This window comes from Arvicola amphibius, chromosome 2 (assembly GCF_903992535.2).
Source record: "Arvicola amphibius chromosome 2, mArvAmp1.2, whole genome shotgun sequence".
NCBI lineage: Eukaryota > Metazoa > Chordata > Mammalia > Rodentia > Cricetidae > Arvicola > Arvicola amphibius.
In genome coordinates, this window is record NC_052048.2 from 14,144,654 (window position 1) to 14,160,838 (window position 16,185).

Sequence of the window (16,185 nt, forward strand, 5' to 3'; positions counted from 1 at the left end):
AGAGAAGGCAGCAAGCCAGTTTTGCAACAAAATGCCTGTGAATCCGGACTTGCAACAGAGTTTGAGCACATTCCGATCCCAAACAACTTGAAATCCATGCCACATATTAGCAGAAACAGATATAGAGCCAGATCACACAGAGCAAACACTAGGGAATTCGCCTGAAAGACAGCCTCCATTTCAGTCCAGAAAAAAAAAGGGGGGGAGGGAGGAAAAAGCAAAAGCCCTTAAACCCAGCTCAAGACCCTTCTTTTTTTCTTTTTTTCTTTTACTTTTTCTTCCTTACCTATAATACATCCATCAAAGCAAGAGTATCAAATTTGTTTAAATCTTGTTCATTTGATCAAGTTGACTTTAATTTTAAAAAGCTAATTTAAAACTTCCCCACAGAATCTAAGCTTCGCAAGTGCAACCCAGCAGAATGGTCAGAGTTTACAACCACATTTTCTATTTTAACAATAGTGTCTTGAGACATGGGTGGCAACAAAGCTTAATTTGGTCATTTCTCAATAAAATCAAATTAACTCTTCTCTCTGTAGTCCAAATGTCACAAATATATTCTCAGGTGACACAGAACTCCCAACATTTTATTTTAATACTAGGAAAAAGCCATGAAGAATGTACTCACTGGGAAGGCAAACAGGGAGGACAAGAGGGTACAAGCCAGTCTGGAAGTGGGACTACTAAACCACATCTGAGAACACTGCCAACAACACTGGCTTGGCAGAAACGGGCAGCAGCAGCAGCAGCAGAACAGGCGGAAGGCACACAAAGGACCTCTTCCGCTTCCACCAGCCATGGAGCTGGTTTCTTCCATTCTTCTTGGACATACACTCCTTAAGTTTATTTAGTGATCTTCTGTTATTTAGTGATCTTCTGTTATGTCTAGAGATACTGGTGTTTATTACAACCGTTTAAGGGTGTAAGAGAGGCGACAGAAATGCAGCTAAAGCTGACCTCATGGCATGATAAATCATGTGGTTCATTATCTCATTCTATTTCTGTATATATTGGAAATATTCCATTAAAATTTTTCTAATTACTCTGCCTTGAAAGAGGCCTTTATTCAATTTTATATGAAATGGACTGGATAATATCTTTGAAAACTGCCTTAAGAGCAGAAAACAAAAGAAACATTTACACATGATCCAAGCCACATCAAAGTACTGGGAATTGAACATGCTAATAAATCCTCCATCCCAATGACGTAGAACACTACTAGCCCTTGTCTGTGTCCTCCATACCACTGAAGTAGAACACTAACCCTTGTTTGTGTCCTCCATACCGCTGAAGTAGAACACTAACCCTTGTTTGTGTCCTCCATACCGCTGAAGTAGAACACTAACCCTTGTTTGTGTTTTGTCTCACTATGTAACCAAAGCCCTGAATTCCCTGTATGCTCAAGCTGCCCTCAAACTTGTAATCCTCCTGCATCTACCCCGTGAATGATAGGATTACAGGTGTTTGTGCCACCATATCTGGCCAAACCATAGCAGCTCTTAAAATAATGTGACTGAGGGTAGCTTTGTCTATTCAGAAAAAGCAAGATGTTAATAAACTGAAAATGTTTGGAAAAGACTTGACTACTGTAAAACTGAGATGTAAATTTAATGGGGCAAGACACTAAAAATAACCAAAATATAGCTATCTGGTAAATTTTAGATGCTATTTCAATTGTTACTGTGATCCTAATGGCAGGTTTTATCACCACTTTGTGATGGTGGGTGAAACAGGCTCAGAGATTGAATAACAGTTAAAAATTAATAAAAGCTGAAATATAACCCAGACTACATTTGGCTTCAATGCGTAAAGCTTCATCCAACCCTTTCAGACACGGTTCTCTCGGTTTGACAAAAAACCAGAGAGGAAAACAGAAGGCTGTTACAGTAACTGGCGTTAAGTCTACATCTTACCCACTTCAGTTCACCAGACAGAACCAGCCTCATTCATCAGATAAATTCTATTCTGGAGTCAACATTTACTGTTTGCTTGAGATGGAGTACCACTCTTTAGGCCTAGATTGGCCTTAAATTTATACATTCCTCCTGCCTCAGTCTTCCAAGGTCCCAGGCTAACAGGCATGGGCCAGAACCCAGCATTCATCATTATCCAACAGTCTTCTCTTTATCCCCTTCTCCTTAGGATGTCCATCACCTTTGTATCTCCAGATACAGACAGCTGCTCAAGGCTGGAAGTCCTTCCTGGCTTCGCTGCTCTCACCACACTTCAATACTTCTCTTCCTAGATCCTGTTCAGACTAGACACTCTATCTTACTTTGTCTTCCATTTGAATATCATTTTTCTGTTCAACAATATACAACTATCAACAGACAGGAAGTTGAGATTCTTATTAGTTCTGACACAAAAGTCTCAGAAAAGTGTGTACCTTCACTAGTAGGGTCTCTTCCTAGTTTCCTATTAAAAGTCTGCAGTTCCAATTCCAATGGGGTAAAGATGTCTTCCGCAGAGTGCACTCCAGTTGTCAGGGCTCGACAGGGACTACACAGTGTCTATTGTCTGCACAGAAGAGTCAAGCTCGGAAACAGCTATAGAAGTAGATTATTTTTGTTTCAACTTATTATTACGTGTGTGTGCATACACACACACGTGCAGTTGGGAACTTGTGTTTAATCCCTGGGGCCCACATGGTGGAAGTCAAGAATCAATTCCCTCAAGTACTTCTATAACCTCCACACCCATGCAAAGGAACACATGATCCACCACACAAAATAGAGTGAACTTGTAATTACAAAAAATTTAAGATACAAACTGAAAACACCTCACTTCTCCACCTCATTAACTTTAGATGCCCTTATCAAACACAGTTCAGTGAGCATGTACCTTCTGTAAACCTAGCAAAGATATGAAAAATAAGATTCCCCGATTAAAATAATAGTTCAAGGTCAGCAATCAATGTAGTTTAGTAGTGGTTGTGTAGCATTTATAGATTCCAAATCCAGCAACGACAATAGTTTAATCTATCTGAATTTAGCTATTTCAATTGACTTTTATCTACCACATCATATTATGCAGCAAATCCAGAAAAAGGAACTCAACTAAACCTTTAATATGGAAGACAAAGCAAAAGCAAAAAAAAAAAAAAAAAACCACTAAGCAATTTATTATGTACCAAGAAGAAAACTTCAAAAATTATTACATGGAGGGGAAAAGTTGAACTTTTAAATTCAGAACAAAATAGTACAGGCAGGAAGTGGAAAAGAAAGAAAATATAAGAAATGAAAAATTCAATAAAAACTATCTGATGAACTTGAAGAAAACTGTTTCAGCAGAAGACAAATTACAAATAGAAAATGGAGTTAGAATTCTATATACACATACATAATCTATACAAAATTATACAAAAATTAAAATTAAAGGAAGAATGGTAAAAGATCTCACCAATGAAATCATTTAAAAACGCTCTCCGGCATATAGCCCACCAGTGAGCACTTGCTTCCTGTGCACAATCTTCAATTGCAAAACAAAGGAAAATGACTTCAAATTAGAGTTCTATACCCAGCCAAACTATCAGTCAAACATTCAAATACTGAATGATGTTTCTGATACAAATGATCTTTAAGACAACAAAAACAAAAGTCATCTCATGTATCCTGTCTAAAATAAAAATTACTACCTAAAAGTTTCCTCTTCCTCAGAGACAAAGTCAATCAAAATAATGGCATATTGAAAAGAAGGATCCTACAAGAAAAGGAAGCCTCCATCATAGTCAACAAGAGCCAGAAGAGATTCCACTGCATACAAGAGAGGCCAGGGAGAGAGCTACTGGGACATAAAGGAATCTTTACCCTCATGAGTCAACGTCTGTGTCAGGGAATAGGTCTGGATTTTTCATGGTAGTATTAATACAAAGCAGACAACTTTGTGAAAGCAGTATTTAATATTGATAAATTTATTCAGAAACACTTTACAGATAATAAGCTAAATTATGAGAAACATTTTAAGAGTAGTTATGTAGAAAAATACTGCACGATATTAAAAATTAACAGTATTAAAATACTATTAAAGTGATTAAACACTACATAAGGTATGACTCTTTAATTTATTATACTTATTTATTTGGGATGGAGGCAGAAGCTAACCCATGCCACAGATTGTGTATGGAGGTCAGAGGGCAACCTGCAGGAGTCAATTCTTTCCTTTCCATTTAGTGGATCCCAGGAATTGAACTCGGGTGCTAATGCTTGGCAGCATCCAGCTTTACCCACTGGGCTATATCACAGACCATCTCCTACGCGTTTTATAAACCAGTGTATATATTTTCACTAAGAGGCTTGCATTGGTCACACAGTGGTGAACATAGTTACCTTCAATGATAACATGCTTTCTGAACCAGCAAGACAGCTTAGCAGGTGAAAAGTACTTGCCACGAAGGCCAAGACCTGAATTCAATTCCCAGAATTCAGAATGAAAGGAGAGAACTACCGCCACATATTTTCTCATGTCATGCTCATGACTGATTCTCTCTCTCTCTCTCTCTCTCTCTCTCTCTCTCTCTCTCTCTCTCTCTCACACACACACACACACACACACATATACACGCAGAATATTTTTTAATTTTTAAAGAATCTACTTTCCTAAATCAAATTTGTATTCATAGACACACTAAAAGTGTGACATTTACAAACAAACAGATCTTCTGTTTAGTATGACAAGTAAAGCATACCAAGTGGAGCGATGATTCCTCACAAGAAACCATTTTACTATGTCTTCTGCACGTTATGTACTCCACGCTTAAACAAAAAAAAAAAAAAAAAAAAAAAAAAAAAAAGAATGCATCAGTTCCTGACAGTCTAGAGACACTGATGGAGGAGAACTTAGGGGAACTACATAATCCGCTACCACGACAGTTATACAGCAGATCACTCGGATCTATCAGGTGGCCCTTGATTCTCAATCAGGGATTTATCAAAAGCTGATAATGTCTAACAGTCATAAAGTATCTGGCCAGAAGTGAGTATCTCATTAGAACTAAGTAAACTACTAAGTGTCCGGCACAGAAGCACATGCCTATAACCCCAGCATATGGGAGATGAAGTGGGTGTTCAAGGTCACCCTCCAGTCTCCCCGTATGGTGTGGGTCAGCTTAGCCTATGAGAACTCATTTCAAATCATCAAAAATTAAAAAGAATCAGAAAATTCAATAAACACAACAGTTAAATCTATGCCTTATGGTAGGTGTCTGCTTAGAAGAGCAGGCTATCAGGCTATGAAGAAACAGAATTATTTTGTCTCAAGAATCACTTTCTAGCATAGTATGGTGGCCCTGCACATGGAAGGCTGAAGCAGGAAGACTGCTGTGAGTTAGCCTGGGCTACAGAATGAACTCCTGCCACAAAAACAACCCAATTCTCACATTTGCGTGTACTCGGCAGGCTGCGGAGGGAATCTTTCATGTCAGCCTCCCAAGAAACCAAGACTAGAAGGAGTGAGTTACCATGCTAAACCTGCTTTCATTTTGGTTGACCTGGTCCAACAAGTGAACGGAGAAAGGGAAGCTTTGCGCCCTGAGTATTCATAAAAAGTGAAGGAGATGCGGTAATCGCGCACAAATCTAGTCCCTAAAATACATTACTCTATCCCTATCTTTGGCAATGATGACTAAATAATGTTTAAAGAAACATGAGCATCTCTACAAATAAGATTACTATTGAAAAAAATCCGCTTTTCATCATGAGGAGGTTTATTGTAAATCTAGTGACCTTAATAATCATGCAGCTTGTTTAGTTTATGAGTCAGTCCTAAAACCAGATTCACAAACAAAACTTTGCAAATATTTTTTTAAATATTTACATTTGGTATTAGAGTATATTATCAAACAAATTTTTTCTAAATTACTTTTAAAACAAATTCTACCTGTAGAGTCAAGATTATTGTCCACAAAGAATTTTTAAATTTTACGTGTGTTTATGATGTGTATGAGGAATAACCATGTGATTACACATACATAGGTCAGATAACAACTTGGAGTCAGTTAACTGGTTCCAACTTTATGTGGGCTCTTAGGTTGCCAAGCTTATATAGCAAGTGCCTTAACTAGCTAAGCCATTTTACCAGCCCTAAAGATTTTATTTCAAATTATTTGTATGTGCATACATGCATGTTAGTGCAGGTGTCCAAAGACACCACAAGAGGCCACCAAATCTCCTGGAGCTAGAGCTGCAGCATAAACCACCTTATGTGGGAGCTACTATGAATCAAACTTGGGTCCTCTGCAAGAGCAATTTTCTCTAACCACTGAGCCATCTGCCCAGCCCTATTTTTGTGCCACATAGATGTTATTAAGGGAAAGAAGGGAAGATGATACAACTCCAATAAGACGATCAGAGTGCTTATCTCAAATGTATGAGACCCTAGATTTAACACCCAATACCACAAAACAACATAAAAACCAAAGAAAGAAATACTACAGAAACAAGTTGCCCAAATCACAATACAAAACCACAATAGTTGTTTATTATATTCTAACTTGTTTTAAGAAAATTCTTTGCCTCTAGTGCTTTTTGTCTTTCATTTACTTGACTTTTTATCTTTCAACTTTTTTTTTATAGCCTCACATTGTCCAGACTACCCCTGAAACTGTTATGAAGCTGAAGATCATCTTGGACTTCTGCTACTTCCGCCTCCACCTTTAGAGCGCTGCCATTACACGTGTTCAAAATTATGCCTGGTTTTATGCAGTGTTACCAATCAAACATCATGGATGCTAAGCAAGTGCTCTGCCATCTCAACACACCTTCCCCAGTCCTATTTCCAACTTTTAAATCATTTCAATCTGATAGGAGGAGAAAATTACACAAACGCAATACACCAGTAATTGATTGCACCATTACATCTTTTCTTCAAATCTTTATTCATAGGTACATATTGGTCTTCAGAGTTGTACTTTAGGCTCTTAGGTGAGCAAAAGTAGAGCAAATAAATGAGGCATGAGGAACCAGCCTGAACTATACGCCATGACCTTATTTCAAAAGAATATATACAAAGTCTGTCCTTTAATCCCAGTCCTCAGAAGGCAGGGAGAAAGATTTTGTGAACTGGCAACTACAGGTAAGAAGTTCTAGGTCAGCCAGGGATACAAAGTAAGATTGTACCAAAAACGAAACAGCAGCAGCAGCAACAACAACAACAAAATGAAAGAAAACAAACAAAAGAGATAGGGGATGCAGCTCAACTGGAGAATGCCTGCCTAGCATTCAGGAATCCCTGTGTTCAAGCTCCAGGACATGATGGTACATGATAGCAACAGCAGCACTCAGGAGAGGACCGAGAGAGAAGAGCGGGAGAGGGGAAAGAAAGGAAAGGAGAGGAGGAGAGATTAACAGAACCAAAAAAGAAGATAAAGCAGGGATGGAGAGAAAGGACAAATTCTTGTTTCTGCCACTGAAAGGCGAATCCTTTACTATGTTGAGAGACCAGCCTTCACGGAACTCCTGTCTGTCACATGTCCCTCTCTAGGGCACCTCTGTCACAGATTAAGGAAACAAATGCAATAATCCACCAGAAGCTCCGAAGTTCTCAACCAAGGTCAAAGGTAACATAAAAAAGAAAAATACCTAAGTTTTTCTAAGTAAATTTGCTTGAAAAAGACCCAAAAGCAGGCAGTTCAAAGGCCTAACAAAAGTCGTCTCTTAGCATTTACTATCGTTTTCTAGATGCAATTTCACAAAGTCTGGAAGGTTTTACTCTGAGTTCTTCTTTTCATGCCTCCACATGCTCAATAAAATAATATCTGGGCAATAAACAGCCTCTTTTCAATATAAAAAGTATAATTAGGTCATCATTAGTAATGCTATGAGTGAAATACAGCGGCACACCTTCATCTCAGCTCTGGGGAGGCAAAAGAGAGCGGGGTCCTTTCAGTCCAGGAAGAAAAGTAACATGTCACTGCAATCAAGATGAAGAAATTTAATGAATGAACGGCATACAAAGTAGGGAGAGTATAACAATTTAATGCTACCAAGAAAAGAAAAATTGTGTTTATGTTTATTATAAGCTAAGGTTGGTTACACCCTGGCCAAACATTGAACTACATAACTTTTCAAAATTCTACCAATCAAAATAATAATAATGATGGTTTCAAGTACTATAAAAACATTTTCTTTTGAAACCTACTTTTGAGTCTCTAACTTCTAGCTGGCCTACTTTCTCATCAACATGTCCACACACGGAAATGTAGCCGCATGCCTTCTCCTAGTACATCTCTCTATCAGCACCCAGAAAACAGGAAAACAAGGTCTTATTGAAAGATCATAGGGATCGTAAGTTTTCCCAACATTTCCTGAAAACAGTACATTTTAGGAGTCTAGAAGTATAGCCTATTCATGATCTTTTTTAATTCTATGATTTAAAAATACCTCAAATATTTACAAATGTTGAATTTGTAAATTACTGTAAATATTTCTAGACAAAGATTATTGTTTTAATTTAACCAAAAGAATCTAATGTTCATCTACAAAACCACATATTACCTAGCACAACTGTGAAAACAAATTGTGGGTATTAGAATTAAATAGTATACAGCATTATTAAATACATTCATATAGTAATTGATGTAGTGTCTGGCCCTACAATGCTTTGCAACTCTGAGGACCTTTGTTCCAACCCCAGAGCCCACAACAAACCATGAGTGTAGCTGTCACACTTGGAACTGGAAAGCTGAAACAAGAGGATCCCCAGGTTTACTAGCAGGCAGTCTCGTATAACTGGGAAGCTCCAGGCTCATAAGAGACCCTCTCTCCTCCAAGAAGGTAGAAACACTCCAGTGTCTGTGAGCACACATACACGCACACACACATCAAACCATGCACAAGTAATCTTTGGAATTCTGTAAGCATTATCTATAGAGCTCTCAAAAAACAGTTGATTCCAGCAGGTAGGCCACAATTGTCTGGTCGAACCTAATACCTAAATTATGATCAAAAAAAGCAACCACAGATGTAAATATAGCTCAATGGTAGTCACTTACCTAACATGCACAAATCCTTGGGTTCAATCCCCAGTATAACACACAAGCAAAATTAATTTTAAAAATCAATGAAAAGAGAGCTGGAGAAATGAAGGACCTGAGTTCAAATCCCAGAGCCCACTAAATGAAGACATGGCAGTACATATGTCTGTCATCCAGAGATCTCTCAGCAAGAGACAAAAGACACCCAGAAGCTCAGGTCACCTTGTAATTAAGACATCTGTCCAGACACAATAGGGAACAAGCACAGGCACCTGAGCCTATCCTCTAATCTAAGGGACTCACAGACATCAAGGCAGGAGCACACCACATTCACAAAAGTCAGACACAAGTATCTGACTTCATCAGACACAAAAGTATCATTTTTTAAATAATAATAAAGTTCTAGAAGAAAATGAAATGGATAAGTTCGTCTCAAAACAGGTAATGCTTTGTCTGTAGAGAAGCTCTGGAATAAATCAAGAATGAAAAGAGCAGTGTGGTCAGGCATGGTGGCGCAGGACTTCCAACACTCAAGGGAGACAGAGGCAGGTGGGGATCCCTGTGAGAACAGCCAGGGCTGCACGTGAGACCTTTACTTAAACAAGTAAATAAAGCACTTCACGTCACTAAATAGAAACAAAGATACTCAAGACACAAAATCAATTCCAAAGGTTAGAAAGAAAGAAAGAAAGAAAGAAAGAAAGAAAGAAAGAAAGAAAGAAAGAAAGAAAAAAGGAAAAACAGCAGCACTGAGTTGCCATAGTTATTGCTGACAAGGAAGGAAGGAGGGAGGGAGGGAGGGAGGGAGGAAGGAAGGAAGGAAATCACCTTCACTAAAGTTAGTGACCACCCATTTTAACCCATCTAATTGGTAGCAGTATGAGAAATCAGGAAAAAAACAAAACAAAACCCTACACTGGTCTATTTTGTAAACCACTGTGCTGTCAAAATCCTTTAAAACACCCTTGCTTTTCTTTCTTTCTATGTTTTTTCTTTTTGGTACATTTTGTTTTTTTGTTGAGACAGGGTTTCTCTGTGGCTTTGGCTATCCTGGAACTCACTTTAAAGATCAGGCTGGCCTCAACTCAGAGATCCACCTGCCTCGGACTCGGAGTACTAGGATTAAAGGTATACACCACCACTGCCCGGTCTAAAAAACTAATTTCAAATAACTATTGTTATAGATCATGACTTGTGTAGAATATTCACCAGAACACAATTTCTAATAGAAAAATGAGCAACAAGCTAACGACGCCCAACACCAGTCACAAGCACTTGGGGAAGTCAGGCGGGCACATTTCAGACCCTAGGCCAGCCTGAGCTACAGCTGAGACACCAAGCGGAGGAGAGAAGGAGCGGAGCCTGCCAGGAGGCTCAGTGAGTGACTGTGCCCTTGTTCAACACAAATATCTTCAGACACTGAAAACCATTTGAGCAAAGAACACTTTTAATACCAACGGAAAGAACAAAGTAGCTCTCTGATTTAAAGGCAGCCTAAGTATACCTATCAAGTGCTAGTCTGGCCAAGGCTTCATAAGGGGACTTTTTCTCAATAAATGAATAAACTAATTAATTAACTAATTAACAAAATAACAAATTTGAAAATATCTGCTGACTGAGATTTTTGCAATACAATATTACATACAAACTAAATTTTAGAATACTAAAATGGAAAGATATTTATAATAAAATATGGAAGTTAAAACAGCAGGAATTGTGCTGGGGGTGTAGTTGAGGCTCTGGGTTTGATCCACAGCACCACCAAAAAGGAAAAAAAAAGCAGGAATTAAATTAAAATTGAAATGATAAATATTTATAGACTAATTCGCCAAGGCAAAACTGAAGCCACAACAATCCCAACAGTTAAAGAGTGCTTATTCTGACCAACTAACTGAATAGTTTTTAAACCTTCTGTAATGTGTAAGCTTCAAATATTTAAACATATTTACACAAATTCAAATAATTTTTAAAAAGTAAATTCTATGACTTAACCATTGCCGCTTTTTCTGAACTATATACTTAAAATGTACGAAACTACAAAGATTTTAAATGAGTAACCTAGCTCTTATATATTAGATACACATACTATATACATATACATATGCAGTGCATGAGTAACCTAGCTCTTATATATTAGATACTCATACTATATTGCAGTGCATATGAGTAACTTAGTTCTTATGTATTAGATACACATACCATATACATAGACGTATGCAGTGCATATGAGTAACCTAGATTCTTATGTATTAGATACACATACCATATACATAGACGTATGCAGTGCATATGAGTAACCTAGCTCCTACATATTAGATACACATATCATATACATAGACGTATGCAGTGCATATGGTAAAGCTTTGTTCACAACCCTGCTAAAATTTCAAAATTTACTTGTTCCTGAGAAAATCCTAAAGAATAAACCATTGACATTCAGACACTCCATTAGTTTTAGTAAATTTAAAATCACATTTACCTTCTAAGAAATATGACAGCAAAACTGTCCCCTCGATATTGAAATCTTATATTCTTCCAGTACCTCTTAGGATCTTCAATATTAACCCAAACAAGACATAACCATCTGTGTATTCACACAAAAGTATAAATTTAAACAGGTAAACTAAAATAATAGGAGTACAAATACGGGATGAAGGGGCCACTGCAGAAGCATGAATGACTAAAGATTGCAACACTGCCTTCATCCCATGTACAAGATGTTTCATGATCCACACCAAATCCAATTTAGACCCATTGGGGGGCGCTCTTCACTGTCCCTCCATCCTATGCCAGAGGTCACATCATTTCAAAGAACAAAAAGCAAACAAAAAAGCCCAGTCAACCAAAAGTGCTCCTTTCAATTATATCTTATTATCTTATCTAAAAGTATGTTTCAGGTGATAAAAATAATCCAAAACCAGCCAATATTATATGCTACTGCATTTCTTCGTTTGACAACAGACTAATTCAAACTTCAGTTGCATAATCAATCAAGAAAGTATCTATGAATGACAGATTAAGTTTATAAAGCCATTTACAAGTTTTTAGACTAGTCCCTGTCTCGAAAAACCAGAAAAAAAAAAAAAACGAGTGGCTGAATAAGAAAACCATACTAATCCTACGTATCTTGACCCAATTATGCCATATAAAATTTAAATGCAATGGCATCACTATTTTAAAGCAATTTTTAGCTTTATTTTATGAAAAAATTTATTTTAAGATAAACTAAAATATTTAGTTTAAGAAACTAAAACCAGAACATATAACAGCTAAAAAAAATTTAAACAAGTGTACATCATATACACATACTACACTGGACATATTTCTTTTAAATTTTAATTCATTCACTTAATTCATAAAGGTTTCCATGTAATTTGGAATATTTTGAAGAATTCTTCATCACAAAAAGGTATCAGATATAATAACTTAGACATGATCATAAAATGAGAAAAGTTCACTATTTTTAGCAATTATCTAACAGAAGAAATAATAGAATTTAAAACATGCAACATTAAAATGCTTTGGCAAACAGTTCAAGATTAATTAAAACTTCATTGATTTGGATGAAATAGTTCTTTAAAAAAAAAAAAGACCTGATGAAATTGAGATTTCAACTTAACTACCTTTACCATTCTCTCCTTGTTCTTCTCCCAAACTAACATTTTAAAAATAAAATCGTTTCTGTTTTGTAAACGATGCACATCCAAAAGCGAACAAGTAAAAACAGGGTTAAAAATTATTTGCAAAAGTGCAGCAGAAGTAAATGCACTTCCCCTGGGAGCACCACTAGGTGCCGATCTTATCTCTCTACATAGCACATGAATCCAGAAATACCTAACTAAAAGCGAAATTATAATCGAGAACCACAAGACGCAATTTGTACACAAAATGAAGGTCTGCAGCCGGAGAGAAGCAGAGAATTAGAGCATTTTAAGGTCGGCATAAGTGTAAGACACGAGAAGAAGGTTTTCACCGGAAAAAGTGAGAAGAGAAGGACTGCGAGATGAAACCCCCTCGAGAATGAGAAAAATTAAATCTAGAACCCAAATGGCGTCCAACAAGAACATTAGATCTTGAAAATGAATATTGCGCTTGCGCAGCCACCGCCCGGCCAGCTGCTCAACTGCAGCTAGAGCCCGACCCCACGCGATCACGTGCTCCCATGCAGCGCCCGCCCGCAGCTTCGCAACCGCGCAGGCGCAAACTCAACTCCCGCAGCCGCCATAATGCGGTCTCAGTCTTCCGAAATACAATAGTCATTTCGCCGACTGGAGTTACAACAGCCCCTGGCACTCGCGGATACCTTCAGGGGCGGGAGGTGAGGGACGGGGACCCGAGTTCCTTCCTACACAGCCGTCCCGCGCAGCCGTCCCGGGCGCCGCCGTCTCAGCCGTGCGCTCCACTCCGCCGCCTCCGCAGATTCAAAAACAAACCCGCTTCTCCCCTGCACGCGCCGGGGCCGTTATGCAAATAGCTGGGGGCGGAGCTCCGCGAGAGCCCCGTGCACTCCGCCCACTCTGCCGCCGGCCAATGAGCGCACGCGGTGCCTATTCGCCATGCAAATCTCCTGGTTTTTTATTTGAATGAGGGCCTTTGGCCACGCCTCCCGCCTTGAAAATGAGAACCAAGTGTGCGGTGGTGGCGCTGCCGTCTTTCCAATCGCATCCGGAGGTAATTTTTTTTTTCCCGGTTGGCTTCCCCTCCCCCCACCACCTCCGAGGTGTTTTTTGCGTGGAGATTCCTCCGTGAACACCCTCCGTGAAACTTGAGAAAGGAAGTAGGTGAGTGTTTAAAAAGCAGAATAATTTTCCACAAAGTCTACAATCCTAGAATAGGATTCATTCAACACTTATTTTTTATTTTAACTTTCACCTTTTTTGTTTTGTTGAGACAGATTCATAGTTTCGCGCAGTCTAGCCTTGTATGTAGCTACGTAGCCCACACTAGGCTGGAATTCGAAATCACTGTTCCTGAAACTCTCAAGTGTCAGTTATAGGTATCATTTATTTTTAAGTTCACCAAATGAATTCTATTCATCGTCAGGATGTGGATAAAAGCCTCATTTTTTTCAGGTAATCTGTAACAGAGCAAGTACTACCAATCATACCTTCACACTGTAAATTCTCTTATCTCCAAAATAGTGATAATAACAACTGCTCAACCAAATCGAGATCTAGAATGTAGAAAAGAATCAAATTGCTTTTATCAAGCCAGTAAAAGCCAGAAAAATCTTAGGTGGAAAGTTTAATCACTTAAAATGTAATTTTACCCTCAAAGTTTTTAACAGTAACTTAAGCAATCGCAGTGTTTCAAAACTATGTTGTGAAGGTCAGTGCTGAGGGAATCAAACTCTCATAGCCAGCTGTAATAGCCCATGGGTTTGGAACCCTTTGGCAGTGAGGGAGGGTGGGGCAGTTCCTTCTCATGGAGGGGCCGCATGCCTCCAGATCATCCTGGGCTTGAGACTCGGTCTCCAAAAAGAGCCACAGCTGTATTTGTCCCGTACTTAACAGTTCAACTAGGGTGTTAGGCAGGCAAGCCCGTGGGATTTTTAATTCAGCAAACAACTGCTGAGGAGAAACAATGCGGTGTGATCCCCAGACTCTTTCGAGTACCAGGCCTCCCACGCTCGAGTCCTGAGTGACGGCAGCAACCCAAAATGGCCAAAATCATGGAATGAACCCTCGCCACTAAGTTTAGTCCGTGCCTATGTGCTCTCTGAGGCTTGACTGTGGATGGAACTTGTGACTACATTTTTGAGTATCTCAAAAGTGAACGGGCAGAGCGGCAGTGAAGGAGCACGGTGACTTCAGTTCCAGCACTGGAGACAATAGACAGGCTGATCTCTGACTTCCAGGACAGCCTGGTTTACAGGGAGTTCAGGAAGTGTTACTCAGAGAATCCCTGTTTGGGGGTGGGGATATATTTTTCTAGACGTAATTAAAATCCTAAATTGATTTTGAGTTGAGAGAGATTATCTTGAGTATCCTCTAGTAAGAGAGAGAGAGAGAGAGAGAGAGAGAGAGAGAGAGAGAGAGAGAGAGAGAATCTTAAAAAGGCAGGTGGTGGTGTCAAATGTCTTTAATCCCAGCACTTGGGAGAGAGGCAGGCAGACATCTGAGTTCAAGCAGCCTCATCTACAGAGTAAGTTATAAGATAGCCAGGGCTACACAGAGAAACCCTGACTCCAGAAAACCAAAAAAGAGTGTGTGTGTGTGTGTGTGTGTGTGTGTGTGTGTGTGTGTGTGTGTGTGTGTGTGTGAGAGAGAGAGAGAGAGAGAGAGAGAGAGACAGACAGACAGACAGACAAACAGACAGAGAGAGACAGAGACAGAGAGACAGAGAGGAGGGATCGAGAGAGGGAAGGAGAGGTAGAGAGGGAAAAAGGGAGAGGGAGAAAGAGAGAGAGATTGAGATTAAAAGGAAAACACCCAGCTGGGTGTGGTGGTGCACACCTTTAATCTCTTATGAGTTCAAGGCCAGCCTGGTCTACAAGAGTTCTAAGATGACCAGGGCTGTGCAGAGAAACTTATCTAAAAAAAAAAAGAAGAAGAAGGAAAAGAAAATGTGAGCTCCCATCTTTCTACTCCAGCCCCACACCAATCAGGGGAGGTATTGCTCTTGAGTCTTGACAGATCTGAACTTGTTTTTGGGAGGATTGTGGGCGGACTTCAGATTGAAGCCATTGAGTGCTGAGAGTTTAGTGAGCTGTTCTGTAGGATCTTGGAAGATAAGAGTGTTGAGCAGTAGAGACAGACAGAAACCTGGCGTGAAGTTTCAGAAGGAAGCAAAGATTACTGGGAAGTTTGTGTGACGAATCTGTGGTTCTGGTCAGTTGGGGCTGAGGAATCAGCTGTGATTAAAAAGAGACCAAGACCACAAAAGAGAACCTTTGATTTCCCTAGGACAATAGATGTTGGGCAGTTGGGACCAAAGAACCAGCAAGCCAGACAGAGAGAGGTGGCTCACTCCTTTAATTCCAGCATTCAGGAGGCAGAGGAAGGTGGATCTGTGGGAGTTCAAAGCCAGCCTGGTCTACAGAGTGAGTTCCAGGAAAGTCAGGGCTGTTACACAGAGAAACCCTATCTTGGAAAACCAAAAAAAGAGAGAGCAGAGGAGAAAAAAGAAGCATGTTATCTGTTTTACTTCTGAATAGTGTGAAGAATAGTGCTAGGTCTTCTGAGACCAGATAGTATACACTATCCTACCCTTTCTAA

The 16,185-nt window shown here is 39.2% G+C and overlaps 1 protein-coding gene across 1 annotated transcript in view; it reads right to left on the reverse strand.

Moving 5' to 3' along the window:
• Nucleotides 1–13,407, reverse strand: part of LOC119808202 (activating transcription factor 7 interacting protein) — an 84,467-nt gene extending 71,060 nt beyond the window's left edge. The window contains exon 1 of the mRNA XM_038320601.2: nt 13,272–13,407. The gene's annotated coding sequence lies outside the window, so the exon portion shown is untranslated. The remainder of the gene's footprint in view (nt 1–13,271) is intronic.
• Between the last annotated feature and the right edge of the window lie 2,778 nt (nt 13,408–16,185).